The sequence below is a fragment of the Prionailurus viverrinus genome, chromosome A1, assembly GCF_022837055.1.
Source record: "Prionailurus viverrinus isolate Anna chromosome A1, UM_Priviv_1.0, whole genome shotgun sequence".
NCBI lineage: Eukaryota > Metazoa > Chordata > Mammalia > Carnivora > Felidae > Prionailurus > Prionailurus viverrinus.
In genome coordinates this window covers 43526286-43541092 of record NC_062561.1, presented here as the reverse complement: position 1 = coordinate 43541092, position 14807 = coordinate 43526286, and positions in this window count along the sequence as shown.

Genomic DNA, 14807 nt, shown 5'->3' with positions numbered 1-14807 from the left:
AAATACTCTTATTATTTCTGTTTCACAGGTGAGAAAACTCTAAGAATATAGATTAAATAAATTTCTCAAGATAATAGCACTCATAAGTATCAGAGCTGGGATTCAAACCTAGTTTCTCTATAAAATAAAGATTTTTTTAAATGAGCCAGTTCATTTATAGTCTATCACAAGGCATTAAGTGATTTACCATAAACTATAAACTATAGTGCTGGTTAGTAGAATCATTGATAGATAGTGGGTCTCATGTTATAATCCAAAAACAAAATATAAACATGCTTTGTTTTTGTTTTTGTTTTTGTTTTCTATGATGTTGCTATTACTGTATCAAGCAATAGAAATTCAAAATCCTATTCCCACATGTGTTACTAGATATTTAATAATGTTCGTGGTGATGAAGAAATGATAAACTTAATGTTTCATGTGTTCTCTAATTTGTTTCTTGGAAGTCTGTATCTCACTGTTGGAATTTAGAGAAATTCTGAATATAAATTACTGCTGCTGATGGCTTATTTTCCACTTGAATGGATTATATTGATACGCTCAAAAAATGGGGCATCACTATGGAAATAAGAGAACAATTTTGATTACCTTGGCATGGTGGCCATTAATCTTTTATATTAATATAAATCAAGAAACTGTGTAGTTGGATATTATATAACTTATTATTTTAGGAATACAGTGATTCCCAAACTATTAGAAAATTCCCAGAAATTAATATGAGATCATTATCATTTATGTATGTGTTCAGAATAAAAACTTTCGTGCAATGTCCTAATAATATCAGCCTCACTTGGAGAAACATAAAACATGTCTGAGTTTAAGATATGTTTCCCCTTCCTTTCAAAATTAGCTTATACAAACCCCATCTACGAAATAGTGTGTGTTGTTTGACAAATCTAGAGTTCCCTTACTCCTAATTAAAATTCCAAATAAAAGTTGATTTTTTTAAATGTTTATTTTTGAGGTGGGAGCAAGAGGCAGAGAGAGAGGGAACAGAGGATCCAATGTGGGCTCTGTGCTGACAGCAGAGAGTCTGATGCAGGGCTCAAACTCAGGAACTGGGAGATTGTGACTTAGCTGAAGTCGGATGCTTAACCAACTGAGCCACCCAAGCATCCCAGGTTGAGTTTTGAAACAATATGTGTTTCCTTGATACATCCATTTTTATATACATACAATCCATAAATTCTAATTTATCATGTAATATAATACAGTGTCACTTTTATTAGAATTAAACTTAAATTTTCAAAGGCAAAAATTATGGCCTGTCCTCAATGCTTTTAACTATCATTCTTGGCCTTTAATATAAGCTTTTTTCATCTTCCCTTTCTAGTCATGCTCTAGAAAACATTATCCATCACATTCTCCACATTGTCTGAAATAGCTAAGGGCTATTGTGTTTATTCTTATAGTTGAACTGAGAAAGAAATGTTGACCTACCTTTTAATTTAGTAATGAAAATTCTTTCTTAAGCAAGTCAGAGAGCTCCTTATGCATATTTGAGTTTGGTAGATGAGCATTATTTTTGAAATTGCAGGTCATAAAGGCGCTTTGGCTTAGTTTCATTTCTGACAATTGATAAAAAGGGATGGTAGAAAACAAGCACTGTGGGATTTTTTAAAGATGGTAACTGATGACTCAAATTAAACTTCATGTCAAAATATCCTTCAAGAAGATGATAGATGACACATGATCTGCAAGTTACTGCTCAGAAATCTCTGTTTCACAGCAAAAGTTCAGTTCTCTTAAAGTTGGTTTTGGATGTATGCATAACATTTATAAATATTCATAAACTAGATTGAATATAATTTCTTAAATACTGTATATTCTTACATCATTTCTGTTTTATAGAACAGAATAATTATACAAAATACATTTTTGGAAATGTGTAACACTTTTACAACCTATTTTTTAACATTTCTAAGATAAAAATCTATACATATGTACACGTATAGTAAATTCAAGATTATTATATAGTAACATAGAAAGAAGGAAACTTTCCTCTGTCATTAGAGAGAAATGTATGTTTTTTTTTTCAGGGATTTTTTTTTTCACTTTCAATGAAAATCATGGTCTAAAATAAGATTTAATTTTTTAATTAAATTTTCCTAAATAAACAGACTTTTACTGTCTTTAAAATGGTGAAACAGCACTTTCTCAAATCACTATATTTAGAAATGATAGGAAGATGATGCTGCCTCTTATTAGATTGATTCCTGGCCCCCCATGATATAATTGTGGTTCTTGTGATTTCACGTCTCATATAATGTAGGCATTTCTAAAACCTTGTCTTATTTCTGTCATGACTGTTTCATACTGATCAAAGGAAACTTTAGTTTTTTAGTCCTTTGTATGGCCTAACCCACTTCTTTGTCTGGCTTGTCAGCTGGCTGACTAAAATGTGTCAGTGTCAGTCTCAGAATTATATGAAGTGTTGCCTTATCTCTTAACAGTTTTTACCACATCATGTAGAATATGAATTCAAAGAGTTTACCTAGAGACTTTCTTAAGACCTTTTTTTAGTTTTTCTGGCTTCAGAGCAGTTAGGAGATAGTACAAAAGCAACTAATAGTGATGTGTCCTGAATTCTTTAGGTAAGTTACCCTACCTTGTGCCCAGATGAAATGCCAACAACTTCTGTAACATGTACCATAAATGGGGACTTGCTATTTGTGGTAAAGTTGAGTACAACTGGAGATTTCTCAAGCTTAGATCTAATGCAGAATGAGGATAAGTGATAGGAACACAGAAGCTGAAATTGTTCAGATATCAATTAAGGTCTCTAGAAGAAGGATGAACTTAAAAAATAAAAGTGGTTCAAGTCAGGAATGACTAAAGGTAAAGACTTAATCTAAGAGCAGGAATAGAATAGACAAATCAAGTTCAATTTGAGGAACTTGCAACAATATCAATATTGCAACAGGTGCAAATAAGCAGAAACAAAATGGTACTCACTAGAAGCTATAGTGCTGTTTGAGATACTTTAGTCATTTGGTGTGCAGGTTTATTTCTTCTTCTGAATGATTTCAAATATCGTCAAACTTCTGATGAATCTCAACTTCAGTTGAGATTGCTTTACAATGTGCAAATGAAAAGCTTGATTTATTGAATTAGTTTCCCCCTGCTTATGCTTTAAAAATAACAAAGGTTCTCTGTAATATCCTTTACTACTAACAAGATAGAATATTTTGTGTATTCACTAATTTATTTTGTTTTGTTTTGCTATTCCTGGTTTCTCAGAGAAAGAACTTAGTTTTCACTGAAATTGTCCAGAAGGTCTGTGACAGCATGAACAGAACATTCTTTCCCATCTAGTTTCCATAAAAGGGAATTGCTGTTCTCATTAAAATAGAGCCCCCTCAAAAGTTCTTCCTAATTCCTTTGAATCACCTCTTAGTAGTTTCAGTTTTGCTTTCTTAGATGTCTTTTTTTTTCTCCAATATTTCTTAATCAAACATTTTCCTACTGTTTCAACTCCTAGTTTTTCCAATAAACTTTGTTGTTTTTTTTTTTTTTGTAAAACAATTCTCAGATCACTCAAAATTAGCATTTATAAATACCCGTGTTTGTATTCAACATACAATGGCAATAGTAATCTTTGGCAAGAATCTCCACATTTAGGGGGTGGTAGTTAGTTGCTCTTCATACCATCACTGATGTTTATGACCCAGCAGTATTGACTATTATTATCTGTGGTTTGATAATTTTACAGAATAACAAAATATAATCATTTTTGGCATTAATCTCACATAAATTGATCACATATGCTTGGAAAGCTTTGTCACCCCATTATCTTGAATATTCTAATTATTTCATATGACTGAACATATTTATAATGTTATTAGTAAAACAGAACCACAAAGGGAGGATGGCAAAGAGTTGTGTATTAGAGACTAAAGTCATGGTTATTAGCTAATTTTCTGTAAAGATTGTGACTTTCTTAAAAAGCCATTTCCAGAAATCTGTCCTTCATAGTCTGGGCTTCACTTCCAGGAGAGCAAATAAGCACGCCAATTTCTACTTACTACTGACCTTTCACAATTAATCAGTTCTGGGTAGCACTAAAATCACGTTGAGAGGTAAACAAGATGACTCATAGGCTAATCATTATATTTTAACTCTTACTAAAAGTAAAAAATCAGACCATCCTAAAAGGTTTTAGGATGACAATCAGAACACTGACAGACAAGTAATTGTGTTTTTAAGCCTACATACACAAATTTTTCTTAATTCTAATTGCAAAGCATTGAAACTACATAGTAACCTTTATTTTTATTGCTTCCTCTAGCCTTATACATCTTAACTTTTCATTTCCAGGCTCGCATTCTTCATGGACATGTCATAGTAATTTCAAACCAACTTGAGGCTAATATAATCCAGTACGTTCCACAGGTGCAGCTATAACAGCAACAGAAACTCTTAATTGAGTCATTATTTCTCTCTGAAATCTTTTCTTCCACCTAAGTGCAAAGTGCGAAAATAGTGAATGATGCTGCCACCTGCACATCATAAGACCCAGAAATCTAGGTGTGGTCACTATTCTTTTCTCTCACCCATGATACTCAATGAAGTTTTATATTCAGTGTTTCAAAGAGATTACTAATACATTCATTACTCTCCATCTAGTCAGCCAACACATTTATTCAGTTCCTCCTCATCTCTGCCTTTGAAGTTTTCAACAGTTTAACTTGTCTTACTATCTGTATTCTTTCTACCAGACTAGTCTTTCAGCTTATAAACTAATTTTCTAAAAATGTGACATTAGTCCCTTGTTACCACCACTGTGGAAACTTTCAGGATCTTCCATGTCACAGATGGAGACTGCAGCTTTATTTCTGTATGAGTACTTCTCAATCTGGTCTTGGCCTTATCTCCCCAAACTCAGCCCCTGTCACTTTATCCCTCAGATAGTTTTCTTTAGTCATAACCAGTTATACCTTTCCCAGAACATACCAAGAATTTCCATGCTTTTATTTCTTCAAGCATATTGCTGTTTTCACTCATTAATGTTCTTCCCAAATTACTTACCACAACCATTTTAAGAGAAGCCTTGCAACTCATATAAGACTAAAGATTGAACACATCTCTGAAGCTCTCTCTGTGTTGCTTGTTAACAAACTCAACATTCTCTCTTTGTGTCATCTTCTACTTTGAGAAGACTTCAATTATAATATGTCACACTCCACTACATTTTTGTCTGTCTCCAAATGATTATTGTTTCTTGAGAGAAGAAGTATGTCTTGTTTATTTTTGTATGCCCATACCTAAAATTATTGCTGTCAGTTTCTCAATAATACTTTAAATTGGATGAATGAGTTAATTAATGAAAGCTATCTTCTATAGCTGAACCCTTGCCTTATAATTTAGTTCTAATAGTTGGATGACTGTCTTTTTTAATACATATCAAAAGTTTCTTCCTTGTAACTTGTTTAATATTCCTGTTTTTCCAATTCTAGAGCTCTACTTTATACCCTAATATACCTTGTGAATAAAGTTTTATTTTGTATCCTCAGTATCTATAAACAGAATAATGTTTGCTTATATTTATATAATTGTCTGAAACTGTCTTTAGCAACATTTTGTTTTTCTATTGGATGTCACTGATATGTAACCATACACCTGTTTTGAGTCTTCTCATTGGCCTTCAATAGAAGTTATATTTTGTATTCCCCCCGAAAACTTATCCAGTGTCTCAGTTCTGTTTTTGTTTTTGTTTTTATCATTTATGATTATCATCCCTCTAAATCCAAGAGGTATATATTACCTATTAGGTTGTGAGGATATGCAAATAAATAATTTGGGAATGTATCTACATATATTTGGAGATTTAAAAATCCAAATAGCACACAACCAGGTGGCTGAAAAGTTGCAAAAATTTATTGCTGTTGAAAGAAACTTGTCTTCAATAACAAGATGATAGCTTTTATTTTAAGTTTATTTTGAGAGAGAGACAGAATCCCAAGCAGGCTCTTCACTGTCAACATAGAGCCCAATGCGGGGCTCGAACTCACAAACCGTGAGATCATGACATGAGCTAAAACCAAGAATTAGCCGCTTAACTAACTGAGCCTCCCTTTGTAGGGCCTACAAGATGATGGCTATTGAGGCACCTGGGTGGCTCAGTTGGTTAAGCGTCTGGCTCAGGTCATGATCTCATGATTCGTGAGTTCGAGACCCTGGTCAGGCTCTGTGCTGACAGCTCAGAGCCTGGAACCCTGCTTCAGATTCTGTGTCTTTGTCTCTCTCTGACCCTACCCCACTCATAATAATTAATTTAATTCATTAAATTTAATTATGTGTTATTAATTTAATTATGTATTGTTAATTAATAATTTAATTAATACATGTAATTATGTATTGTTATTTTTATTCATGATATAGTTGATATGGTTACACCAGCTTGTGAACATTAGTCAATGTTGGCTGAAGATATATCTTTTTTCTTGTTAAAACAGACAATGCTAGGGGCGCCTGGGTGGCTCAATCGGTGGAGCGTCCAACTTCAGCTCAGGTCATGATCTCACACTCCGTGAGTTTGAGTCCCGTGTCGGGCTCTGTGGTGACAGCTCAGAGCCTGGAGCCTGCTTCAGATTCTGTGTCTCCCCCTCTCTCTGCCCCTTCCCTGCTCATGCTCTGTCTCTGTCTGTGTCAAAAATTGAAAAAACAAATAGTCAATGTTAGATGTACATAAAAATACATAAAGTACATAAAGACATTATCTTAAAATAAAATAATTAGAACATCTTCTTTATACAATTTTCCAGAAGGCACTGAATTTTTTTTATTATATAATTTATAAAGCTCTTATAAATTTTGCTTCAACTATAAGATTCATAGTATTTAAGTCCACCAGAGATAATTCTTAGGGAATTTAGAGAAGACGACAGGCAAAAATAAAAAGTAGAAATTTCTTTTAAAATTTAACTCTAGGGGAACCTGGGTGGCTCAGTCAGTTGAGTGTCTGACTCGTGATTTTACCTCAGGTCATGATTACCAGGGTCATAGGGTAGAGGCCCGTGCCAGGCTCCACACTCATTGTGGAGATTCTCTCTCTCTTTTCTGCCCCTTTCCCCTGCTTGTGATCTCTTTCTTTAATTTTCTTTATTTTTTTAGTGTAAGTAAATAAATAAGGCTTAACTCTGATTTTTGGTATTATTTGTGCAGTACTATTACATTTTAATTTTGTTTGATGTTTATTAACTAAACTTAAGTGACTGATAAAATTTTATCATAGAATCTTATATATGGAAGAAATTTTAATGATAATGATCCTTTATCAAAAAGGATGTTTATTACTTTATCTTAATTTATAAAGTTTCTAAATTAAAATACTCCATCTGTGAGAGTTTGGAACAGCAGCAACAAAAATGTATGCTCTTTGTGAAGGCTGAGATGTCAAATTCTCACTGATCTCCTCAGCTTATGAAGGAAGCTAAATAGGAAATCTCTGAAGGACACATGTTCTAATAATGACTGGCTCAATTTTGCCAGGGTGGAGGGATCACAGCTTAGTTCTCCAAGATACTTATCTTTTCTGCCAGATACATGTTCACAAATGTACCTTAGAGATTTCTGACAGTCAGCATAATACCACCATGTTTCCTTTCTAGACTAAAATAATTAGATTAGATTAAACATAAGTTATATATTGCAAGATCAAATCAATATAAGTCTGTGATGATGATGGGTGAGTATGTTTCTCTAGTTTAAGGATCTTCTTAGAAGAATTCCGCTAGCCACTCTCAATTCAAAAGGTTTTCAAGCCCTGAATAAGTCCATAGTTGACTAAGTATCTTTGATTCATTTTGTCAGGATTTTGGTTCATCAGATATCCCTGACCCTTTAGTTCTATCAAGTGTCCTTTTTACACTCAAATCAAAAAGCTCACTATCTCTTCAACAGTATCCCTCCTTACTTGATTATGAGTTGGGAAATTAGCCACTGGTGAACGCCAGAGGTAGTGTCAGTTACAAAAATGCATCTGACCTGGTTGCTTGAGACCATGGAGTGTTCAAAAACAGAGCTATAAATAATAAAAGAGAAGAGAGATTGGGATAAGGTAAAGGTATTCTTCAATAGTTGCAATTTGTCATAGACAAATTGTATCAAATACACCAAGAGGACATTAGGAATTAAAGAACAGGAGATGAGTGCCAAGCCTGCCCAGGGAAGCACCTCATTAGTCTATAGACAGAAGATATCATAGCCAGGAAAAATGGACTGCCTCTACAAACCATGGTTAGTGGTTTATATTAGGATTTCTTCCTAAAAAGAAAAATGTCTTTTTGTCTATGTACTAGGATGGAAAAGAACAGTATTTAGAAAAATAGTCAAATGGAAGGCAATGTGCTGATAAGTTGGCAGATGATCAGATGAGGAATCTCCTATTCTTGGAGGCTTGTATCTCTTTCACAAATGAGTTAATGCATATGTATACTTTGGTTAAACAGTACAATCGACATAACAATGGATATGTGGAAATTATCCGTGAAGGCATAGAAGTAGTAGTAGCTAAACCTGCCTGAAATAGAGTCTCATAGAGGAGTTTACACTCGATTCTGAAAGATGTTTTGTTTTGTTTTGTATTGTTTTTAAATAGGCAGAGATATCTCAATTTTATTCCAGAAAATGAAAATAACATGTCCAGATATTAGGTGGAAAACCATGGTATGAACAGGGAACAATGGAATTATAGTATGAATTGTTTAGAACTGAATGGTTAAAGCTGAGATTGGAAGGAATAATAGGTTCTAGTTCATAAAATAATTGGTCAACTGTACTTTGGAGTTTAAATTGTATCTTGCAGCTGACAGGAGCCAATGAAGGCATTTTAGTAGAAGAGGTGGTATAAATTGGCTACAAATGGAGATGATACAGGCAATGAGGCAAGTTAAGAAGCTATTCCAGGGCACCTGGGTGGCTCAGTCAGTTAAACCCCTGACTTCAGCTCAGGTCATGATCTCACTGTTCATGAGTTTGAGCCCCACATCAGGCTCTATGCTAACAGCTCAGAGCCTGGAGACTGTTTCAGATCCTGTGTCTCCTCCTCTCTTGGCCCCTCCCCTGCTCTCTCTCCCTCTCTCTGTCTCTCAAAAATAAACATAAAAAATTTTAAAAAAGGAAGCTATTCCAATTGTCCCAAAGAAAATTGATAAAGATATTATACTAGGAGTCAGTTGTACAGAATAACTTAATTTTTATCCATGTTTAAAGAACCTGCTTCTCCCTAGTTTTGGTTTTCTTATATGCACAATGAAGTGTTTTGAACTCAGTGATTATGAATATTTTTCTAGAAAATCAAATTGATTTCCCTTAAAATCTATTGAATGGATAAAAAGTTGAATTTTGGTTGAGATGATAGAGTGAAACCCCCAAATTGGTCTTCTTTTCCCAGAGCAGTCCTTGTGGCATCTCTGAGAACCTAATGCTCATAGATCCAGTTATAAAACCACCGGATTAGATAATTGCTAAAGTCCTTCCAGTTCTATTGTGTTATTATTCCCTGAGGATGTGATTATGGCCGTGATTAATTTCTATTTTTACACAAGGTGAATATTCTCAACAATAATGTCATTCACTAACTGTGAAGTGTGGTAACTTACATAAGGGAGTGAAAAAAAAAACAATATACAGTGATTTCCTTTTTAAGTTTCTGATTACACTTTAAAAAAAATTTTTTTTCAACGTTTATTTACTTTTGGGACAGAGAGAGACAGAGCATGAACGGGGGAGGGGCAGAGAGAGAGGGAGACACAGAATCGGAAACAGGCTCCAGGCTCTGAGCCATCAGCCCAGAGCCTGACGCGGGGCTCGAACTCACGGACCGCGAGACCGTGACCTGGCTGAAGTCGGACGCTTAACCGACTGCGCCACCCAGGCGCCCCTTTTTAAAAAAAATTTTTTTTCAATGGTTACACTTTTTTATAATTTGTCAGTGAAAACACTTCAAGTTAAAGCTACAACTGAGTTGTTTTACTGATTGTAGAGTAAGGCAGTTCAGTCAAGTAAGGATTAAGTGACCAGCACCTACTCTGATAGGCAAAATTATGTGTGAAAGAGGAAAGAAGACTATTACAGAGCCATTCTTGCAGGTAATTACTATATATTAAGACCTATTATTTATTAAAGTCTCTCCTAATTTAGTCCAAACAAAGCTATATCATTATCAAATACAAGGTTCCCTGTTATACTCTCTGAGGATGATGGCAAATGATTTCAAGTGATAAGAGAATAAACATAGGTACTCAGCACAGTCCAGTTTCTTCCACTTGAAATTTATTAATTTGATGTTTTGAATCCTATTAATTTTGATATTTACAGTGATTTTAAAGTGCAAACTTTGTATAAGCTTTGGTTACCAGGATTTTTATGAACTATTTTTCTATTAAATTATTAAAATATATTTTACACCATATATTTTAATATACTTTTTTAAAGTATAGAAGAGATGTTCAGGATACATAAAGGAGAACTGAATCATGATAACTTAATATGATAAATTTAACTTCAGTTCATGTTTTGGAAAATATAATTTTTTAACATATTTTAAGCAAAAATGATGGAAGCAGGATAAAAAATATGAAGTTTAATGTGAGTATTCATTCTGTAGAGTGAACAAGTAGAATCCACAGAAAATAATCAGAAAACAGTCTATTAACCATTCTGTCATTCTCCATTTATCTTATTCCACAAGACTAATTTTTCCCTGTCTTTCTAGAGTAAAACTAGAATAGATCCAATATTCTGATGATTTTCACCTAATAAAAGATTATTTAGATACTTCTCATCATAAGAACAACTTCAGTTCAGTAATTAACATGAATATCCTATTTTGTTGTTTTCAACTCTTTTGTTGATGTCTAGTTATCAGGAGGTATACAGCTCTAGGTGTTTTCTATTGAGGTCTTCTTATCTCCTTAGCAAACTGTATTGAAGAGTTCTATAACAACCCATGCTAGCTCCTTCTTGTTCATAGTTACTGTTCTGGTACATGGAGTACATGTTCCAAGGATACTATGCTCTGGCAAACTATTAGATATGGGACCAACCCTAACCTACCTACCTCTCCTCCTTCTATAGCCAGCTCATTTATAAAGCTTTCACATTATTTATATGTATTAAATCAGCGGAAGTCCTAGTTGCAGGTTCCAGGGGACATGGAGATGTGCCTCTTAGCTCCCTGTCAAAGGGCAGACTTCTTGCCCCAGTGGTCATTACACAATTTCCAGCTGTTGCATATTTCAGGGTTTGCCTCTACTTCATAGTACCACTTTTACCAAGGGGATACCCCTTGCCTGCATAAGCTCTAAGTGTACAGATACAACCATTTTAAGCCACTGCAGGACAACTCTGACAATCTATATTATTATAAAGAGTTCCTGATGGGGTTGACAGGTTTTACAGGACCTACATAGCAGGATGACTTCTACCCAATCCTGCTTCCTTTCCCTTTGTTTTCTATAAGAGATATCCCTAATATACGTCTCGTAAACTAAACTTTATCAGAGCATGTACTGTCAGAGAACCAAACCTGAGATATTTCTGAGTTAGTTTTACATTCATTTTGTATTTTAGCATCTATTGTTTTGAGGATCTAGTGAAAATTAATACCAAAATGGTTTTTATTATCATTGTGTGCATGTGCACCTATTTGTGTATACACTCACGTATCACTCAAATGCCCAAATATTCTGTACACTCATTTCTTAGAACATAATTAAACTTATCCCACCAAGTTCCAAATTTCTTTAATTGGTGAGGTCTTGGTAACTTGTATGTAGTCCTGTGTAGCACTAAACCCTTTGTATTATAATTGCCTATTCATTTCTTTTTTTCCTAACAGACTGTATGATGAACAGTCAGTTATTTGCTTATATTATGTGTTCAATAAAATATTTTGATCAAAGGAAAAGATATAAAATAAATGTCATATAAGCTATTATTATGCCTTAACTAATGGAATTTTTTTTTACTAAAACTCAATAGATTGCGTGCTATGAGCATGAACTTTATATTTTTAATTTTATAAGAAAAACTTACGTATACAATCATGATACAATAATTTGATCATGAAGTTTTATTATTATAACTAGTGTGATACTACATCTTCATTAACAAAATTTCTTTCTGTTAATATTTAGTGTCTAGTCTTAGCTACATCTGTATCTTGATGGATATTATGAATTTGGTAAATAAGCTAATAATTATGCCATCAATATTATTTTGGATTAATATGTAATGTTTTCTCTAAAAATGTCTAACATTTAACTTAGTTTTGTTTTCAGAGAAGCATACACAGCAAATCCTCACCATATTCATTAGGGTAAGCTAAACTGCTGTAAGACTTGGAAGTGTATAATAGCTCAAACACAAAAGTAGTTTATTTCTTATTCACATAACTAGTCAAGTTTTAGTTAGTTTTTTTTTAAGACTTTTAAGCAACTTTTCCAATTATTGAATAAAAACCCAGCCTTTCCTTTGGAGGCTCCAACAACTTCTGAGGGTGTTGGTGTGGCCAGTTTTAGAAGTTTAGACTGATTCTTGTATTCTTGCAGACAATTTGCAGTGTTCAGTAAACTGATGCTAATCTCAGGGAGCGGCGCCTGGGTGACTTAGTCAGTTGAGCATCGGACTCTTGATTTCAGCTCAGGTCATGATCCCAGGGTTGTAGAATAGAGCCCTCCGTTGGACTCCATGCTGGGCATAGAACCTACTTGGGATTCTGTCTCTGTCTCCCTCTGCCTCCCACCCCTGCTCATGCGTTCTCTCTCTTAATCTAAAAGAAAGAAGAAGAAGAAGAAGAAGAAGAAGAAGAAGAAGAAGAAGACTCCTCCTCCTCCTCCTCCTCCTCCTCCTCCTCCTCTCACAGGGAAACTGTAAGAAAAGCTGGTTTCCAGGTTCTAATTCTGGGTATTTGTTTCTGTAAGTCTGAGTTGAGGTTGGAGAATCATTAGTTTTAGCAAGTGCTCGGTTGATTCTTATATTAATTTAGGACACACTGTATGGATAATAAGAAGACAGTGGTAGGCAGAATTCTAAGATGGCAAACTGAGTTGTACACACAACTTCTTTCTCATTCAGCCAAACACTGGAAACTCTTGTGAAGGGATTTTGCAGAATAATTAAGGTTCCAAATCATTTGACCATAAGCTAAGAAGATAATTCTGGTGGGCCTGACCTAATTGCATGAGTCCTTAGATTCAGATAGTTTTCTCCAACTGGTTGTAGAAAACTGTAGGTTGTAGTCAAAAAGGCATTCTGTATGGTCTGAAAGAAAACAAACTTCCATGTTGTGAACTGCTATGAAGATCACATGGAGAGGGAATGTGACTAGCCTCTAGAAGCTGAATGGTCCACATCAAGAGCTATTAGGAAAATGGTGACTTCAGTCCTATAACTACAACAGTATGAATCCTGCCAACAATCTGTGACTGCTAAATAAATAATTATAAACTAGGTGGCTTAAAACATCAAAAATTTGTTATTTCAAAGTTCTAGAAGCCAATAGTTTAAAATCAGTATCACTGGGTCAAATTAAGTTTTCACCAGAGGCTAACATTTTCCAGCATCTATAGGGGATAATTTGTTCTTTGCCTCTTCCAGATTCTGGTGGCAGCCAGAATTCTTTGGCTAGTAGCCACATCACTCCAATGTCCAAGGCCAGAATCTTGAATTTTCATTCTTGTCCATCTTTACATGGCCTTCTCCTCTCTGTGCGTGATTTTTATCTCCCTCTGCCTCCTTCTTGATTGCAGTAGGGACTGCCAGAATAACCTGAAGATACATAATCACATTTGCAAAGACTTTACCAGATAAGGTAACATCCCAAGATTTCAGTGATTAGGATGTGGCTAACTTACCACAGCTAGTGAGTTTAGAAGAGCCTGAGGCCCAGGGAGAAGCTGCAGTCCCAGCCAGCACTTTGGTTTCAGCCTCATGAGACTTGAGCAGAGAATCCAATCAAACCATGCCTGACTTCTGATCTCTGACTGTGAGCTAATGTATGTTATTTTAAGTTGCTAAGTTTGTGGCTATTTGTTACACAGTAATAAAAACACCATTACATACATGATGGGATTTCTTGAAGTATTTAAGCTATGATCTTTCCCTTTCTCCAAAACTTCTTTTATGTTACTTAGTTCAATAAAGAGTAACTTCTTTCATTCAAAAGTGCAGTTAAAGGGGCGCCTGGGTGGCGCAGTCGGTTAAGCGTCCGACTTCAGCCAGGTCACGATCTCGCGGTCCGTGAGTTCGAGCCCCGCGTCAGGCTCTGGGCTGATGGCTCGGAGCCTGGAGCCTGTTTCCGATTCTGTGTCTCCCTCTCTCTCTGCCCCTCCCCCGTTCATCTCTGTCTCTCTCTGTCCCAAAAATAAAATAAAAACGTTGAAAAAAAAAATTCAAAAGTGCAGTTAAGAACCCTGTGAGTTTTCAGGGATTCTTCCTTCTGCCTTAAAATCTTTGCCCAAGTAGTCCTCAAACACAATGCATTGTATTTTTTTAATCTTTAAATCTCTACCTTTCTCTACATTACTACTGCCACAACCTTCATTCACATTCTTACCATTTTTACCTTGGTTGTTTAAATAGCTTCTTAACATCAATATGTATCCCCTTTGACTTACATTTAATCTTAACAAGGCTGACAAAATGATGTATCTGAATATCAGCTGTAATCATACCACTTTCCATCTGAATATCCTTTGCTACCTCCCTATCAAATTTAAAAGAAAAAAAAACTGAGCTCTTTCTCATGAATATGTACAATTTGTATGTATTTTTAAAGTCAAATGGAGAAATTTAGTTCCTGG